Below are 19,229 nucleotides of genomic sequence, written 5' to 3' on the forward strand. Positions count from 1 at the left end.
TCTTTCCTCAGTTGTGCGATGCCTGCTCAGAACACCGTGAGGCTAACATTGTCTTTCATAAGGATTAACGTCACTGGGGAAATAAGTGTAAAACTGTTTTTGGATAGTGCATCTGATTCAGCATGCTGGAGCCAGTGGAAGATGGTTTGATATTTGTCACCCTTTACACTCTGCTGATTCAACAACGCTTAATTAAATTCGTCATGGGTTATTGCCTAATTGAGACTGAGGGAGGGATTATTTTGCCCAAGAGATGACACTGGAGACCTGGTTCATAAAATGGAGTTCCACTGAAGCTGAGAATCTGTCCGATTGAAAGGTGTAATGAGGTAGATACTGTAGAACGTACAAGATTTCAAACATCACACTCAGATCAATGGGATTGCTGGAGATAGGCAACACTGACTTGACTGTGGACTGAAAAATTATTAGATCTTCGTCTTCTTATTCTTCTTCTGTCGTGTGTCTGTTAGACCTGCAGCTCCGGTGAGGCGAGCCAGGCCAACGTGTCATCGTCCAGGTCAATCAGACCTCGTTCACCATTCGGTGGCCAACCGGTGTTTGGGACAACTGGTGACTATGTGCTCCACTGTCTGTGTTGGGTCCCCACACTCGCAGGAGGCTCTCGCTGTCCACGAGGCCCCACCTCTTCATCGCTGCTCCATGGCGTCCGATGCCTGTCCTCAAGTGGTTGAGGGTTGTCCACTGCTTTCGGGGCAGGTCGTGGCCAGGGACGTCCATGGGGTCATCGATGTAATGGTGTAGCCTAGATGGTTCCGCTGACTTCCACTGGTCTCTCCATCGCGTCTTGACCCAGGCGGCCTTGGAAGCGGCAGCCGGTGTTGTGCAGAGCAGCTCGTGGGCTCGCGTGGCAAAGGGGCGCCGTGACTTGAGGCGTACACGTCGTGGTGTCTCTGTGACGATCTGATGGAGGAGGTGGGATTCACTGGTCTGTGCCTTTCGAGAGAGGGCCAGCGTGGCTGCTTCTCGTCTGATGTTGGCTGGGGCAATGCCAGCGAGGACGGGCAGTTGGTTTACTGGGGTGCCTCGTCTAATCTATTACGGCAATCCACAGATGAAATACATCCATAAGAGATACAAAGGCAAGTTGTGCACATGGCAGATGCTGCTCCACCAATTAAAGAGCCTGCCAGCTGTTTAAAGCAAAGAGCAGTCAAACCTAGAACATTCAGTCCCGATCTATGTTCAAGTAACAAATCTTATGTTGGGAATGAAAGAGTCACTGCGGTGAACCTCACGGTGGATTGACTATGAGGACTGGGATATTATAGCCCCAACAGAAACATGGCTGGGAGAAGGACAGCACTGACAGCTCAATATTCCAGAGTATAGATGCTATCGGCGTGATAGAGAAGTGAGTAAGAGAGGAGGAGGCAGAATTGTCTTTTTGATCAGGGAGGGTATAACTATAGTGCTCAGCGGGGACGTTCTGGGTGATTGATCACCAACCCCCACTACACACTACCATAGGTCACAGCCCTCCAATCAGAAAAACAACCTCCCACAATTACCACTTGACTCCTTCCTCCAAGCCAATTTGAATCCAATAGACTTGCCCGCTTTGGAATCCATGCGTTCTAACCTTCCAGACTAGCCTGCCATGCGGGACTTCGCCAAAGGCCTTGATAAAGCCCATACAGACAAGGTCCACTGCTCTGTACTCATCAATCCTCTTGGTGACCTCTTCAAAAAACTCAACCAGATTTGCGAGACATGATTTAATTTATCCGCCTTAATCTGCTTTAAAATCTCTCCCCCCTCCCCCGCCATACTTCCTCTTTGATAATGTGTAAATGATCTAAGACATCACAACTCCTATGCCTCGATTCCCCAGCTTCTGTGGTCTTCCCCTCAGTAAAAGCGGATGAGAAGTATTCCTATTCATTTAATAGCACCTCATATTCCGCTTGGGGAGTCTGCATCCTGGGGGCATGTACATTGAATTCTCCCAATTTTGTTAGCCCTTGCTGTCTCCTCCCATCCCTCAGCCCTCGGGCTCCTCCTCCTCCTTTTTCCTTTCTTCTTCTCCCCCCCCCCACCCTCCATCAGTCTGAAGAAGGGATTCGGCCCAAAACATTGCCTATTTCCTTCGCTCCATAGATGCTGCTGCACCTGCTGAGTTTCTCCAGCACTTTTGTGTACCTCCTATGGATTTAATATCACCCTGGCTATCTTGTGGTTCTACACAAAGATGTCCATGCTGATCCTTGTGGGGACCTGTTTTCTTTCCCTTTCCACACTTTTACTCTTGGTATAATTGTTTAATTGTCTTAACAATGGAACAATGTATCAACAATGGAACAATGACATTCTTACTTGCAGCAGCTTAAGAGGCCCATAAACCCAATACACCAATAATATATAATAACTTAAAAATTCAATAAATCAATAACTATAATATTTGTGCAAAACACCAGAGTCCATCAAGAAGCTGCACAATTTGTTGCTGAGACCACATTTGGATTACCGTGTGCAGTTCTGCTCACAGCTGCAGGAGGGATGTTATTAAGTTGGAGAGGGTGCAAAAGAGATTCAGTAGGATATTGCCTGCGTTTGCGGGAGAAGTTAGATGGGCTGGGACTTCTTCCTTTGGAGTATAGGATGCTGAGGGGTGACCTTATTGAGGTGTATAAGATCACGAGGAGTATGGATAAAGTGAATCTTCACCGTCTTTTTTCCAGGGTAGATGATTCTGAAGCTAAAGCCACGGTCTTAAAGTAAGAAGGGAGAATTTTAATTGGGACCTCAGGACAAACTCTTTCACTCAGAGGGTAGTCCATAATTGGAATTAAATATCAGAGGAAGTTATAGAAACAGATACAATTCTGACTTCAAAAAGACATTTGGACTAGTCTGTATGAATAGAAAGGGTTTAGAGGGCCATGGGTCAAATGCAAGCAAATGGCACCAGCCCGATATGCCAACTTGGTCAAACAGCATGGACATTTTAGGTCAAATGGCCCATTTCTGTACTGTACAGCTGTATGACCCATTGCTTCTTTTGTTAAAGCCAGTGAGGTTTTCACGAGAAAAAAAACAGATCTTATGAAAATGTGGACAGAATTATGTTAAGGACAGAAGACAGCTTAAGTGATAATATCATCACAGTGAGGTAACCCACCAAATTTTCACAAGGTTATTTCCTGGGATGGCGGGACTGTCATAGTTGATAGAATGGAGGCTTGTATACTCTGGAATTTAGAAGGATGAGAGGTTTTCTTATTGAAACATATAAGATTATTAAGGGTTTGGACACGCGAGAGGCAGGAAACATGTTCCTGTTGGGAGAGTGTCGGGAGAGTCCGGAACCAGGGGCTACAGTTTAAGAATAAGGGGTAAGCCATTTAGAATGGAGACGAGGAAAAACATTCTCACACAGATATTGTGAATCTGTGGCATTCTCTGCCTCAGAAGGCAGTGGAGGCCAATTCGCTGGACGCTTTCAAGAGAGAGTTAGATAGAGCTCTTAAAGAGAGCGGAGTCAAGGGATATGGGGAGAAGGCTGGAACGGGGTACTATTTGTGGATGATCAGCCATGATCACAGTAAATGGTGGTGCTGGCTCGAAGGGCCGAATGGCCTACTCCTGCACCTATTGTCTATTGCCAGATACCCTTATGTGAAGAACACTTCTTGAACATGTTACTGAAAGATGTTCAAGGAATATAAACCAACCATGAGATCAGTGCTTCCTACATGGAAACAACTTGTAGAAAAATGAAATGGCAATAATGGTCTCCAAATTTAAGTTAGAACAAATCAATAGGTATTATTGATTGAATCATACAATATTTATGATACAGAGAGAAGCTGTTTGTGTTTGAAAAGGAGCTCTCGAGCACATTACACCATGCTGCAGCTCACAGCTTCTCTGCGTCTACATTCCCAAATACTTCTTAAATATAAAATCACACAAAATGCTGGCGTAACTCAGCGGATCCCAGCATTTTGTGTGCTTTTGTTATAATCCATCACTTTTATTGTCTGCTGAGTTATTCCAGCACTTTGTGTGTGTGTTTTTTGTTAATCAGCATCTGCAGTTCCTTGTGTCTACTTCTTAAATATGATGAGGGATTCTAACGCCATCAAACTTTCAGGGTTCAATTCACTCCTTGCCAACAAATAGGTGTAAAAATATTTCCAATTCTTCCTGTTCACCCTGTTGTCAATTACTTTAAATCTATGCCCCGAGATTTTATTTATTTATTTATTTTTAAATGGTTTTTATTTATTAGAAGTACAGTAAATTACAATAGTACCAGCCAGATATATCTTACTACATTTATTGTACCTCTTCATTTTTTAAGCTTTAAGGAAAGGTATATATAAAGAAAGTAGAGAAAGTGAGGGAAAGAAAGGTGTGTTCGTGTAAAAGAGTGATCAATGAGAAGAAAAAAAACAGGGAGCCATTGGTTAGAGAAAAGAATTAAGAAATAGACCCTAGAAAAGAAAGGAGGAAAAAGGAAAAAAAAAAAACAAAGCTCTATTATAAAAACCGTGCAAAAGGGATATACCAACTTCATATATTTTTTTTATTTTTTTTTAAATTCCTTCTATGGGAAAATAAGATAAATAAGAAGCCCCTCAAATACATTGCAACTGTCTTCTCTCGGCTTTCACCGTTCTGAGGAAACCAACTTTACCTAATCTATAGTTTCTCATAACAACATGTCTCCATTTCTGGCAACATCCTAATTGTACTCAGTACTCAAGAAGAGGTCTACTATTGTAAAGGCATTTCTATATTATGGTTCAGCAAATAAAGGAAAGCATTGTGTGTGCCTTTCCAACAATTTGTTGACCTGTCCTGCTACCTTTCATGTGCGCCAAGCCTGCAGCAGAGAATGCTTTCTAATTGTCTTGGAATTCTTTGTCACTCGACCCTCTCATGTGTAACATTAAAAGAATTTGTGGACTGTTAACCACGCGCCATACCTACTGATATTTTCTAGATTTAAAGTCTAAATTATCAAAAGATAGTACAAAGTGTAAGGGACTGAGTATTGAGCACTGTGAAACCCTAGCCTGCCTGTCACAATACTGCTGACAACCATTCCACTTTGCTTCCTGCCACTAAACTTTCCATTTGGAAATTCTCCCGTGGACCCTGTGAGCTTTTCATTTCTTCGGTCAGTTTGCTATGTGGAATACAATCTCAAATACCTTGCAAAAAATATGTAAGAGATATTAAATGCGCTGAAATAGAAAACAGTAATTGCAATAAAAACAGGTCAAGTGGCATCTGTGGAAAAAGAAATGAATATATATTACAGGTCCAGGAATTTTCATTAGACCTCAACATTGAGTTTTTTAATTAAATGCACTGTCCCTATTGAGTCCCCTCTTAACAACTAGGATATATTTCACCCAGACATAGTAATTTATTCACTTTCAAAGATGCTAATCTGCCTAATACTTCCCCATTATTTGCATTCACCCTCATCTGCCGCAGCTACCATACAGGCATTGTTTCCCTCTTCAGAAGACTGTACAGTATTCATGAAGAATCTTATGCAGTCACACAAAGATTGTCCTTCTGCTCCCCAATTGCCCCAACTTTTTCCTTCATCGCCTCTTACTCTTTTTTATTATAAAATATATTTGCATTTGTTTCTTTGATTAGACTGTTATTTTTATTGTACGCTTTTTCCTTTCCAAATTTCGACATTAATTTTGCTTTTACTTTTTCTATACTGTTTTCTGCTGTATTAAGCTATTAGCATGTCACATGCTTCCCTGTTTTAGCTTATACATAGAACAGAAAGGTACAACAGAGGAACAAGCCCTTCAGCCCACAATGTCTGTGCCGAACATGATGCCATGTTAAACTAATATCCTGTGCCTGCACGTGATTGTATCTCTCCATGCCATACATATCATGTGCAAATCTAAAAGCCTCTTAAACACCACTATTGTATCTGCCTGCACCACTATCCATAGTAGCACATTCAAAAGCACCCACCACTAACCATATAACCATATAACAATTACAGCACGGAAACAGGCCATCTCGACCTTTCTAGTCCGTGCCGAACACGTATTCTCCCCTAGTCCCATATACCTGCACTCAGACCATAACCCTCCATTCCTTTCCCGTCCATATAACTATCCAATTTATTTTTAAATGATAAAAACGAACCTGCCTCCACCACCTTCACTGGAAGCTCATTCCACACAGCTACCACTCTCTGAGTAAAGAAGTTTCCCCTCATGTTACCCCTAAACTTCTGTCCCTTAATTCTCAAGTCATGCCCCCTGGCAGCACTCTGGGAAATCTTTTAGGACCGAGATGAGAAAAACATTTTTCACACAGAGAGTGATGAATCTCTGGAACTCTCTACCACAGAAGGTAGTTGAGGCCAGTTCATTGGCTATATTTGAGAGGGTGTTAGATGTGGCCCTTGTGGCTAAAGGTATCAGGGGGTATGGAGAGAAGGCAGGTACAGGATACTGAGTTGGATGATCAGCCATGATCATATTGAATGGCGGTGCAGGCTCGAAGGGCCGAATGGCCTACTCCTGCACCTATTTTCTATGTTTCTATGTTTCTGTGTAAAAAAAAACATTATCCCACACATCTCCTTTAAACGTTGACTCATTTTAAAGCTATACTCTCTAGTACTTGACCTTTCAGCTCTGCGAAAAACGTTCTGCCTGTCCACTCTAATTATTCATCTCGGAATTTTATCTTTCTATCAGGTTTCCGCTCAACCTCCAACGTTCCGGAGAAAACAATCCCAGTTTGTCCAACCACTCCTGAAAGATAATACCGTCTAATCCAGGCAGCAATCTGGTAAACCTCGGATACACCCTTTGCAGATCCTCTACATTTCCTTTAATGGGGCGACCAGAAATGCACGCAATACTCCATTATCTTATCTTCAACGCTCTTTGCTATCTGGGAGAATCTGGACTTGGAATTCTCACCATTTTTCTAGGTGGAAACACATCTTTAATTGTTGAAGAAGGAACTGCAGATGCTGGAAAATCGAAGGTAGACAAAAATGCTGGAGAAACTCAGCGGGTGCAGCAGCATCTATGGAGCGAAGGAAATAGGCAACGTTTCGGGCCGAAACGTTGCCTATTTCCTTCGCTCCATAGATGCTGCTGCACCCATTGAGTTTCTCCAGCATTTTCGTCTACCTTTAATTGTTGAATTTCTTTTTTAAATGTTTCCCATGACACACAGATTGAGCTCTCATCAAATAGCAATAACCAGCCTACGTTAATTATATCCAGCCTGCCTAAACTATATCCGGAAATGCAAATGCACTTATGCACATTGCATTCTGCAAGATCAAAAACAACCCATACCCTCACCACCAACATTGCTGCTACAGACATTGACCAAAACATTGCAAGTCCAGCAAAGGACCTCATCTCTTTTTCTACCAGTTTTGGTGATAATAATATGAATCATGACCTCAAGCCATTCACTTGGCCTTTGCAGAATGTTCAGCAGTCGTTCTAGTAATATTTTTGATCCTGGCTTCCTGAAGGTAATATACCAACCTGAAACCATGTCTGGAGCTGCAGAGCACCTAACTATGGAATCTCTATCTTGACTTGTCACCTGCCTCTCTCAACCGTAGAGCCATCCATGGTGATACGGTCTTGGCTAAGGTGTAAGTCCCACAAGAACTCTCATTCCACGTTAACATTCAGAACTCAAACTGGATAGAGTGGATGTGGAGAGGATGTTTCCACTAGTGGGAGAGTCTAGGACTAGAGGTCATCAAGAGATCAAGAGAGAGATCAAGAGAGTTTTATTGTCATGTCCCTGATAGGACAATTAAATTCTTGCTTTGTTTCAGCACAACAGAACATAGTAGGCATGAATACTGAACAGATCAGTGTGTCCATATACCATTGCATAAATATATACACACATGAATAAATAAACTGATAAAGTGCAAATAAACAGATTATTGGCTATTAATGTTCAGAGTTTTGCCCGAGTCGAGTGGCTGTGGGGAAGAAGCTGATGGCTGTGGGGAAGCGGCTATTCCTGAACCTGGTCATTGCAGTCTTCAGGCTCCTGTACCTTCTACCTGAAGGTAGCAGGGAGATGAGTGTATGGCCCGGATGGTGTGGGTCTTTGATGATGCTGCCAGCCTTTTTGAGGCAGCGACTGCGATAGATCCCCTCGATGGAAGGAAGGTCAGAGCCGATGATGGACTGGGCAGTGTTTACTACTTTTTGTAGTCTTTCCCGCTCCAGGGCACTAAAGTTTCCGAACCAAGCCATGATGCAACCGGTCAGCATGCTCTCCACTGTGCACCTGTAGAAGTTAGAGAGAGTCCTCCTTGACATACCGACTCTCCGTAATCTTCTCAGGAAGTAGAGGCACTGATGTGCTTTCTTTATGATTGCATCAGTGTTCTCGGACCAGGAAAGATCTTCGGAAATATGCACACCCAGGAATTTGAAGCTCTTGACCCTTTCCACCATCGACCTGTTGATATAAACGGGACAGTGGGCCCCCATCCTCTCCCTTCCAAAGTCCACAACCAGTTCCTTGGTTTTGCTGGTATTGAGGGCCAGGTTATTGTGCTGGCACCATTGGGTCAGTCGGTCGATCTCACTTCTGTACTCTGACTCGTCCCCATCAGTGATACGTCCCACAACAATGGTATCGTCAGCGAGCTTGATGGTGGAGTTCGCACTATGACCAGCTACGCAGTCATGAGTATAGAGTGAGTACAGCAGGAGGCTGAGCGCGCAGTCTTGAGGTGCTCCCATGCTGATTGTTATTGAGGCTGACACATTTCCACCACTACGGACAGACTGTTGGCTGTGAATGCGGAAGTTGAGGATCCAATTGCAGAGGGATGCGCAGAGACCCAGTTCTGAGAGCTTGGTAACCAGCTTGGAGGGGATGATTGTATTAAATGCCGAGCTGTAATCAATGAATAACAGCCTGACATATGAGTTTTTGTTGTCCAAGTGGTCCAGAGCGGAGTGGAGAGCCATTGAGATCGCATCCATCGTTGATCTGTTGTGGCGGTAAGCGAACTGCAGAGGGTCCTCTGCAGTTCATAGCCTCAAAATTAAAGGATGTTCTTTTAGGAAGGAAGATGAGGAGGAATTTCTTTAGTCAGAGGGTGGTGAATCTGTGGAATTATTTGCCACAGAAGGCTGTGGAGGCCAAGTCAGTGGATATATTTAAGGCAGAGATAGATAGATTCTTGATTTGTATGGGTGTCAGAGGTTATGGGGAGAAGGCAAGTGAATAGGGTTAGGAGGGAGATAGGTCAGCCATGATTGAATGGCGGAGTAGACTTGATAGGCCAAATGGCCTAACTCTACGCCTATCACTTATGATCTTATGATAAGGTGATTTCAGATTCTCCCAGCTTCATTTGTCTGTTTGACAAGTACCCAAAACCCCTCTGCCAGAACTCTCAACTGGCAGAGTGACCACCTCCCAAATTTGCTGTCCATGAAATACTTACAAATGCACCAGTGATGTCAACTGCTGCCCAGAACTGTATCTCTTTCAGCTAACAACACTTCTGAATCTTATTTCAGATATGACGCCTCAGATTATTAGAGGATAAATTACTCCAAGCTGTTCAACCCACATAAATGTTCAACAAAACCACACAAATAGGCCACATCTAACGAGGGCTCCAGACCAATCCTTTCACCATCTATGTGAAGGGGAACCAAGGCAATGGAATGAAATTGAACTAAAATACTTTTATCAAAATTTAACTGCTTGATTTGAGGTTTAAATATATGGCACAAACGTAACAGGATCTGTCAATCAAATATTCACACAAACAAAGCCGACAAGATGGAACTGAATAGCGTGGCCCCTCCCTCAAAATGCCAGGGGAACAGTGTCTATACTCTGTGGCTATTGTGATTGTGGGTGCGGATGAGTTTAAAGGATGAACAATGAATGGTCTATTCTGCGAACAATGGCAATTGTAATAGTATTGCTTGTTGCACCACAATATCTCTCTCAAGAGTCAACTTCACCCGCAGTTATTCTTCAGCACTGGCTGAAGTTCCACCCATAGTGGTTTGATCGTTTCAATTTTATTTTTAACTCATTATATGCCGCGATGGAAAGTGGGAGCTGCGAGCAGGGCACATAATGCTTCATTGTGTGCATTGTATTGGGCCAGGGTGGGCAAGCAGTGTTGTCAAAGTGAAAAGCAACTTTCTGCTTCTTGTTATTCCTCATTAAAAATCTTGTCAGCCCACCTCGCGTACCCCATGGGCCTGCATTGCCAGCACCCATTGTCCACTAACACGTTTTAAAAATTTGCCTTTGTGGATTGTATCGATTCTTTACAACTCTCAGAATAGTCATTCTCTGGAGTAAAAGTTAGAGAAAGTGAGGGTATCATTTCTGAAACCCAGAATGCTGTAAAATGGGATTAGTAATCTAACTGCTTTTTTTTTAATGTAAAACTCACTGAGATATTCCAAGGTAGCCTATCTTTCTTGTTTGGCATAAAAAGGTGATGTTGCACGAAGATATTGTCCACCAAAGATTAACCAATAACCATACTGTTATGGATTAAATAATAAAAGGTTGAGCAACTACTCAGCCACTTGATTCTTAGAAAATAAATTGCTAAAAAGTAATCGAAGCCATTAATACCACAATGTTAATCGAAACAAGTAACTTATTATCGATCGTACTAAACCCTGCCTTATTTATTATACATGAAAGCTGCACAACCAGCAGTTTTTTTTACTTTTGGAAAATGTAATGTGATAACATTTGCAAACTAACAGCTTGCTCTTTAACACTGACACAAAAATGTACAAGATATTGAAGATGCATTTCAATCTAACTGGCCAGTGTTATAGTTGACCGCCACCAATATCCCTCTGTTGATTTTCCTACCAAATGTTTTTCGACTTCCTTGAAATTACTGTTATCTTCAGTATCCACTGCCTCACTGAACTGTTCATTCTAAATATTGACCTCCCTTTGCATGAAATAGTGTGATTTATCCAAATGGCTTCCCTTAGTTAAGCCTCTTCCCATGTCACTCATTGTCATTCTACAGTCCACAGTAAATAAGAATGCTCTGGTCAACACTCTCAAGTAACTAACTATAAAATCTTAATAGAATCTCCAGTCCTTTCCAGTGTAAACAAATTGTGGTCATAGCCTTTCCTGGTGACTGGGTAGCTGAAAGCTTTGTGGGTGGCCCATTCTGCACCTTTTGTAATGGTGGGATATCCTTCCTGTAATAGTGGCTTTGCACACAGCTCTTCCAGCAGAGACATATCAATGTCTACACAGATTCAATACCATTTCTGTAATTTGCCATATACAACTGGAGAACTATTGACCTTGTTTACCACTGTCACACATAATGCGATTTATAAAAACATCCAATGTTACACATCAATCATTTGCATCTGTTGTCGCCTGCAAGTAATGCCATTAATTAATGCTTACATGCTTTATTTCTGTTCTCATCAACACAATGCTTACACGCTTTATTTCTGTTCTCATTAACACCAAAAGCTATTTGCCATCTCCTGACCCAATTTTCTAATCTATTTGGGACTGTACTATTTACAGCACAGACACAAAATAAATAAGTTCCTAACACTGCTACTTCCCACAGTCCCTACTGCCATTTTCTGCCACCCCACTGCAGCTCTGTTGCACTCAACTGATTCTATCTCTTTCCACCATACCATCCAAAATCTCCCATCTCCAGCTGTACTTTGCTGAGATCGGGATAAACATAATATTTTCTTGGCTCTCTGCCCCCCTAAATATGTCAAGCATAATTTTACCCTTATAAAAGGCATGATCTTCAAGATCATGTTTCTCTAAGAGTTTGTTCATAATTTGTCACGGTTATCCACAATATTTTGCTCAGAGATATCAGACTCATCCACAAGCCATTTAAAAGGAGCTCTTTTGATTTGAAAGAGGCAGAACTAATCTAAATCCCTGCTGGTTGGCTCAATCCAGCTGAAATATGGATGGTTCAGCGGGAGGGCACCTAATTTGCACAAATCAAACAGGCAACAGTGTAACTATGAACGCATCTTCAGCAAAATCAACATATTTCCCTGCATTTCAAAAGTACTTTATTGGCTAAAAAGCCGTCTGTGATGCTCTTTGTGTCCCGAGGTTGTTTACAGTGCTATATAAATGCCAGTTCTTTACTTCCTTTGTTCTTATGCGAGCTTCTAGTTATTCTAGTTATCGTATATAGGAACCACTTGTGTTTGTGGTTTGCATATATTGTATTTGTAATGCACTTTTCCACAACCTGTCTCTCTATTGATCTTTCCCAGTCCTCTTCCATTAACAATATCATCTTTTACTTAAAAATGAAAAGCATTCCAAGATGTTTCAATAGAGGTGTGTAGCAACAGACCTAAAAGTGTGTAAATTATGTTGATACAACCAAATGCATAGATGTCATTTATTTATTCTCCCAAAGTTTTCCAATATCAAGAACCTTTGCTGCACTCTTCAATGAAAGCTGCCAAATTCCTAAGATCAATAATTTCGGAAAAGAATTGTAACTGTTGTGGCGCTTGTTCCAGGTCAGATTGAAATATAATTTCACCCCCAAAGCCTCTAGAAGTGGGTGGTATAATGCATAACAAAAACAACTCATTAGGTTTTCCCCAAGTGGATAATCCATTAAAACGTTACTGTCATTTTTATACGGCACTTGCGTACCAAACCAAAATTAAAAACATAAATAATCAACTTTTAAAAAGTGCGGAGCCCTGTAGCTTCAGATAGCATACAGGAGAGAGACTCGCCCCATGGAGACACTATGTATCTAGGGCAGGTTTGGGTTCTGCTAAATTTAGCGATTTTCAGGATTGCAGTACGAATGTATTCTTAAAATAAATTTAAACACAAACCTATCGCCTCAACCGCAGTGCGGAGCATAAACTTGCTATTCCTTTTACCCCCCCATCATTTCTAACAGTGTGTTTAGGAAGCAAGTAACAGGAAAATAACATTTAACAATGAGCGAAGGTTTATATTTTACATCTGACCTGCCTGACTCCCTGGGTTTGCACTTTCTACAGAGATCAAAGAGCGAGCAGTGAGCAGGGAAGCTGGAGGGCGGCAGCACTACACTCATTCGCTCATTGCAACTTGGTTTGTTGGATGTCTGTTTGGAGGCACGGCTGTTGCCTGTTTCTTTGAGAGATCAACGCATCTTGAATGTGAAATCTGATCTCCACACACACACACACACACACACACACAAAACCCCAGCAAAGCGACGCTGGGCTTCCTAGCAGCCGTATCCATGCCCAGTCTGGATCCCTTGCATCTGATCGGCCCAGTTTGACAGCCTAATTACCCCGGGTGATCTCCGTCCTAAACAGCAGCCTTTTGTCCCCAATGAAAGGTGGGGGGGGGGGGGGGGGAATAAAGTGACATAACCACGAATCGTGCCCCCTTCTCCCCGGTGCAGAGCCTTCATCGCCCTACCTGCGACTCGCCACATTATTCTCAGCCAAAATCATCTCCCCGGGCTGCCTTTCTTTAAAGAGAAAAGACGAGCGAGGCAGCAGGATCAATAAATAACCAGCGGAGCTGCTGTGAATGCGATGAGCGAGGCCCCAGCTGGCAACCCACGTTATTATTGGTACCTACTACCTTGATGCTCGATCCCAAATAACTCCAAAAAACAAAACAAAAATCATGCTTCAAAATCAGTCTGCTTAGACGGTCGCCGGTTTCTCGTTCTCTCTGCAGATCCTGTAGCCATTAGGGTTACGCTGGCTTTGAGGCGAGCAGAGAGAGGCCGGTGTGCGATCGGCCGGCAACCCAGCTGTTCCTGGAGACCAGCAACCAGCAGCTCCAGAGCCCACACCCGGTGCAGAGAAACCCACATAGTCCCCCCACACACACACACACACACTCACACACACACACACACACACACTCCACCCCCGTCCCTTCCAGATCTCAAAGACATCCTTGCAAATAAACCACAGAGGAGAGAAAAAACAAAATTGCAAACTTAGACATATGCATGTGTTTAAGAAGGAACTGCAGATCGAAGGTGCACAAAAAAGCTGGAGAAACTCAGCGGGTGCAGTAGCATCTATGGAGCGAAGGAAATAGGCAACGTTTCGTCCCGAAACGTTGCCTATTTCCTTCGCTCCATAGATGCTGCTGCACCCGCTTTTTTCTTTTGGTGTACCTTAAACATATGCATGCCCGAGCTAGAGAGAACACACTCACACACTGCACAGTGGTGAGATTATCTGAAACTGATTTAATTACCATTGAAACAACCGGTTTCACTGCAGGTTTCCCCACACACACAAAGTCCATCGGCACCAGTGCAATGGTGCAGCACCACAGATCGCCGGCTCTCTCTCTCACACACATACACACACATATACACACTTACCTGCTTTTGCTTTCAGCCAGCGCCGGCCAAGTTTCTGTATAATATCCTCTCTGTCTCTATCTGTCTTCCCCCACTCACTCCCTGCAGCCGCTGATGCCCTGGGAAGCTCGCGCTCCGGGCCCGGGCGCATGCGCGGCGGCGGCAGGCAGGCAGGCTCCAGGTGAACATTGCTCTCATCTGCTGCTGAGAAAACCCCAGCAGCATCCACCTCACACACACACACACATCAATCCTCTGAGGGGCCCCTTCTCCACCTCTGTAAAGTTATTGCTCTTTAAAAAAAAAAGGAAAGGTATGCAAATTACTTACAAAACATTATGCATCATAAGAAGATGTCAGAATATTTTGACTATCAGAATATTTTTGACTATCAGTTAAAATTTATGCTGTCCTCATAAAAGACTTTCATAATCAAGTGGCGCACTAACTCCGATGTTTTTGGTATGACCATTGTTTATGATATTGTCCTTGATGCATGTATACACAGGGATTTGGTTTGCAAACCTGACTCACTTCCTTATTGGAATTAGACTATGACTATTGTAACTGGTTAATTAATTTGATAAATAATGCAAATAGGACTGGAGTAATGTAGTCACAGAGTCATCGCATCAAGAGCAACATCTATCTAGATGACTGGGAAGCAAATAATGCTGCTTTAAATATTTTCCACCTGGTTTGTTTATAAATAATATCAAGGTCACCATTTTAAACATGAGTTCAGCGTCAAAGAACTGCAGTTGCAGGTTAATGCACAAAGTGGTAGAGTAACTCTGCAGGTCAGGCAGCATCTCTGGAGAAAAAGAATAGGTGACTGTTTCGGGTCGACCCTTCTTCAGACTAAATTCTGTAATTCTTCATAAATCTACACAATTTATTCCGATCAGCATTTTTATTGTGCCTTGATATATATTCAACAAAATCAGGTGGAATAAAACAAAATGTGATGGCTTAAAAAGGACTAAAAGTGTTAAAAACAAGTTAAATAAAGAAGATCCTGGAAACACTCAACAAATCAGGCAGAATCTGTGAAAAGAAAAGCTTTGAACGTTTCAGGCCAAAGCCCCTTCAACACAACTGGAAACCACTAAAGCAGCTGGTTTTAAGTTGCAAAGAAGGACGGTAGACCAATGGAATATCCGTGATAGGGTAGAGGCCAGGATTGCTATAGGGATAAGTTGTGGAGGTCGGCTGGTCCATGGCTTATTGGGGGCCGTTAGAAAGAGGAAATACAAATAAAATGGTAAAAGATGTAAAATGCATGCAAGCATTCAGACCTAGACTGAAGTTCACATGGACCTGATAGACAGTGGCGGACTGGGTCTAAAAATATTGGTTGCCAGGAGACAAAGGGGGCCCACTTCATCAGGGGCCCACTTGATATAGGGGGCTCACTTCATCAGGAGCCCACTTGCCATTGGGCAAGCTGACACCCTGGCCAGTCCGCCACTGCTGATAGACTGAAGTAAAATCATTGACAAGGTCCCACATGGAAGACTGGTCCAAAAGGTTAGAGCTAATTGAATCTGCGTTGGCAAATTAAATCCAAGGTTGGCTTGCTAATAAGAAATAGAGAATGATGGTAGAGGGTTGTGGTTGTGTTTGGAAGCTTATGACAGGGATTGGGTTTGAGCCCTTATTGTTTGTCATATGTATTAGTGATTTGGATATGAACGTAAGAGTTATGATTAACAATTTGTGGATGGTACAAAGAACTGTGTTGTCGGTGAGGAGGATAATCTTAGGTTACCATACAATATGGTTCAGCTACCTGAGCAAAACAATGGCAAATTGAATGTAATCCCAATAAGTGGAAGCCAGCCACACTGGAGAAGCTTGATATGATTCAGGAGGAAACAGCTGGCATGATTGTCACCCCACTCATCACTTAAAACAATCATTCCATTCACCAACATCATAGTTTCATTGAGTTATACAGATGCCGACAAAATTCACTGCAGTTATTCCACCCAAATCTGTGGCCTGTAACACCAAGAAAGGCAGGGCAGTAGATGCATGGAAATATTTCCATGTGTAGGTTCCTAATGATGTACAATATCTAGGCTTGGAAAAATATTCCCATTACTCCTTGAAATTCTCTTCCAAGCACATTATTTGAGTGCTTTCAGTGGAAGAGTTGCAAGGATCAGGGCAGTTAGGGTGGTCTTTGTCAGCCCTAAATTAATAAATTAAAATAACCTTTCCTAGCTACTGCAGGATGACGTTTCGATGGGTTGCCAGTTCTCACATTTGCAAAGGTGCGTGAGGAAAGTAGCATGAATGAATCATGAACAAACATAATCTTTGTATTGATGTAAAAAGAGTTAGAACAATCACAGTGTCATTATGGATTTTGGCATTCTGATGGAAATGATGCAAGATAATCTGGATTTGTTTGTACTTCGTAGCCTGAGCAGATGGCAAACTAAAACTGCCATGATTTCTAGCAGTGTGAATCATGGTGACAAAATCCCACTCCATATGATGTGAGAAACACAGAATAAGATTGTTGTAGGCAGTTGCCAGAAGCACTCCGCCACCACCCCATCCTTCTAGTGGCTCATTTTCCAAAAGTGTGGACAACCATCAAAGTTAGGAATCTTCAAGAATTATTCATTAATCTGAGTTTCTGATTTTGGCCAAGTTCTGTTAGAAAGCAACGGATACATCATGGATATATCCTCAACTGCCATCCTCATATCCTCGCAAACTGGGAGAACAGCACCTCATATTCTGCTTGGGTGGCTTACAGTCCAAAGGTATGAACATTGAATTCTCCAATTTCAAGTATTACCTACAAACAACCCCAGTCTTTCCCTTGCTCCCACCCCCAAAGGTGCACATTTCTTGGTTCTTGGTTTCTTGGTCCTCCAAAATATTCCAAATGGAATTTAAACTGGAGGTGGTGCAGGAAGGACTTGTTTTGTGTACTTGCCCATCAGCTGAATGATTTGACCACCATTCAGATGTGGCATCTTATTTCAGTTGGGAGTGGGTGAGGGAGATTCTTTTAAGAGGGGGAATTTCCTGAATGTATTTTAAAGGTAATCTTTGCCAGATAGACAGGGCAGCACAGTGGTAGAGCAAGCAGAGCCACTCCTTCACAGCGCCGGAGACCTAGGGTAGATCCTGACCTCTGGCGCTGTGTGTGTGGAGTTTGCACATTCTCCCCGTGACCTCGTGGGTTTCCTCCGGGCGCTCTGGTTTCCTCCCACGTCCCAAAGGCGTACGGGTTTGCAGGCGAATTGGCCTCTGAACTTTCCCTGGCGTAGGGAGTGGATGAGAAAGTGGGATAACAGACCAAGTGTGAACGGTAATCAATGGTAAATGTGGACTTGGTGGGCTGAAGGACTTGTTTCCATGCTGTTTCTCAAAATTAAACCAAGATGGTGTTGAACTGTAATGGTCAAAGTGCAGGCACGTGAAGTCACGTCTCTTCAGCTCACGGCATCAGTATCCTAAGTGTCAGGCAACTTTGGTTTGGGCACGCTGACAAAACATTTCACATGCGTACGTTGAGTCACACTTTGTCCTGCAATGGTACTTGGCTTGGCCTTGGCCTGCAGGCAGAGTGGGCTATGCCACATTGCATCCATGAGTACAGGCCACAGATACATGGAAAGAATGGTGGAGATCTGGAATAAAGGTATCCAAGGGGTGACGCAACAGTGGAGGCAGCACAGAAAGAGCTCAGGGAAACAACGGCAACCCTAGTCATCCTGCTTCTTTCCCCTATATAAAATCATCTCCTATCCCGAGTCCCGTATTTCCTTTTTATCCCCTCATTTCCTCTCCCCCTCTCATTAGACAACAGACAATAGGTGCAGGAGTAGGCCATTTGGCCCTTTGAGCCAGCACCTCCATTCAATGTGATCATGGCTGATCAGCCCTAATCAGTACCCCGTTCCTGCCTTCTCCCCATATCCCCTGACTCTGCTATTTTTAAGAGCCCGATCTAGCTCTCTCTTGAAAGCATCCAGAGAACCTGCCTCCACCGCCCTCTGAGGCAGAGAATTCCACAGACTCACCACTCTCTGTGAGAAAAAGTGTTTCCTCGTCTCCGTTCTAAATGGCTTACTCCTTATTCTTAAACTGTGGCCCCTGGTTCTGGACTCCTCCAACATTGGGAACATGTTTCCTGCCTCTAGCGTGTCAAAGCCCTTAACAATCTTATATGTTTCAATGAGATATCCTCTCATCCTTCTAAACTCCAGAGTGTACAAACCCAGCTGCTCCATTCTCTCAGCATATGACAGTCCCACCATCCCGGGAATTAACCTTGTAAACCTACGCTGCACTCCCTCAATAGCAAGAATTCTACCCATAACCCACCCGACTACTCTACATTTCGCACTCTCCTCATCTTTCTTTACCTGACATCCCCTTTGCCTCCTTTCCATCGCTAGTCATTGTAAGTGATTCCGCCCATCTTCCCCCCCCCCCCCCACCCATCCCCTGTATCCACCTATCACTTGCCAGGCATTGCCCCATCCCACCTCTCTTTTCTAGTTTTCTTCCCACAATTCCATCTGTTTGACGATGGGTCCTGACCCAAAGTATCATCTGTCCATTCCATCCACATATGCTGTCTGACCCACTGAGTTTCACCAACCGTTTGGTTTTTATCCTCACAGAAGTTATCTTATAATAATAAAAACTATTTATATAGCACTTTTCATACAATTGAATGCAACCCAAAGTGCTTTCCACAAAAACACAGGTCTAAACAAAAATACAATTTAAAACAGTAATAGGCAGTTAATAGCACAGATTTATATTAAAAATATAAAACATAAAATATCTTGTGACATTACTGCTGGTA

General features: G+C 43.0%; 1 protein-coding gene across 1 annotated transcript in view; it reads right to left on the reverse strand.

Moving 5' to 3' along the window:
• The window catches only part of fhdc1 (FH2 domain containing 1), a 114,422-nt gene extending 99,898 nt beyond the window's left edge, over window positions 1–14,524 (reverse strand). The window contains exon 1 of the mRNA XM_033017414.1: window positions 14,408–14,524. The gene's annotated coding sequence lies outside the window, so the exon portion shown is untranslated. The remainder of the gene's footprint in view (window positions 1–14,407) is intronic.
• Window positions 14,525–19,229: the final 4,705 nt, after the last annotated feature.

The sequence above is a fragment of the Amblyraja radiata genome, chromosome 1 (assembly GCF_010909765.2).
Source record: "Amblyraja radiata isolate CabotCenter1 chromosome 1, sAmbRad1.1.pri, whole genome shotgun sequence".
Taxonomy (NCBI): domain Eukaryota; kingdom Metazoa; phylum Chordata; class Chondrichthyes; order Rajiformes; family Rajidae; genus Amblyraja; species Amblyraja radiata.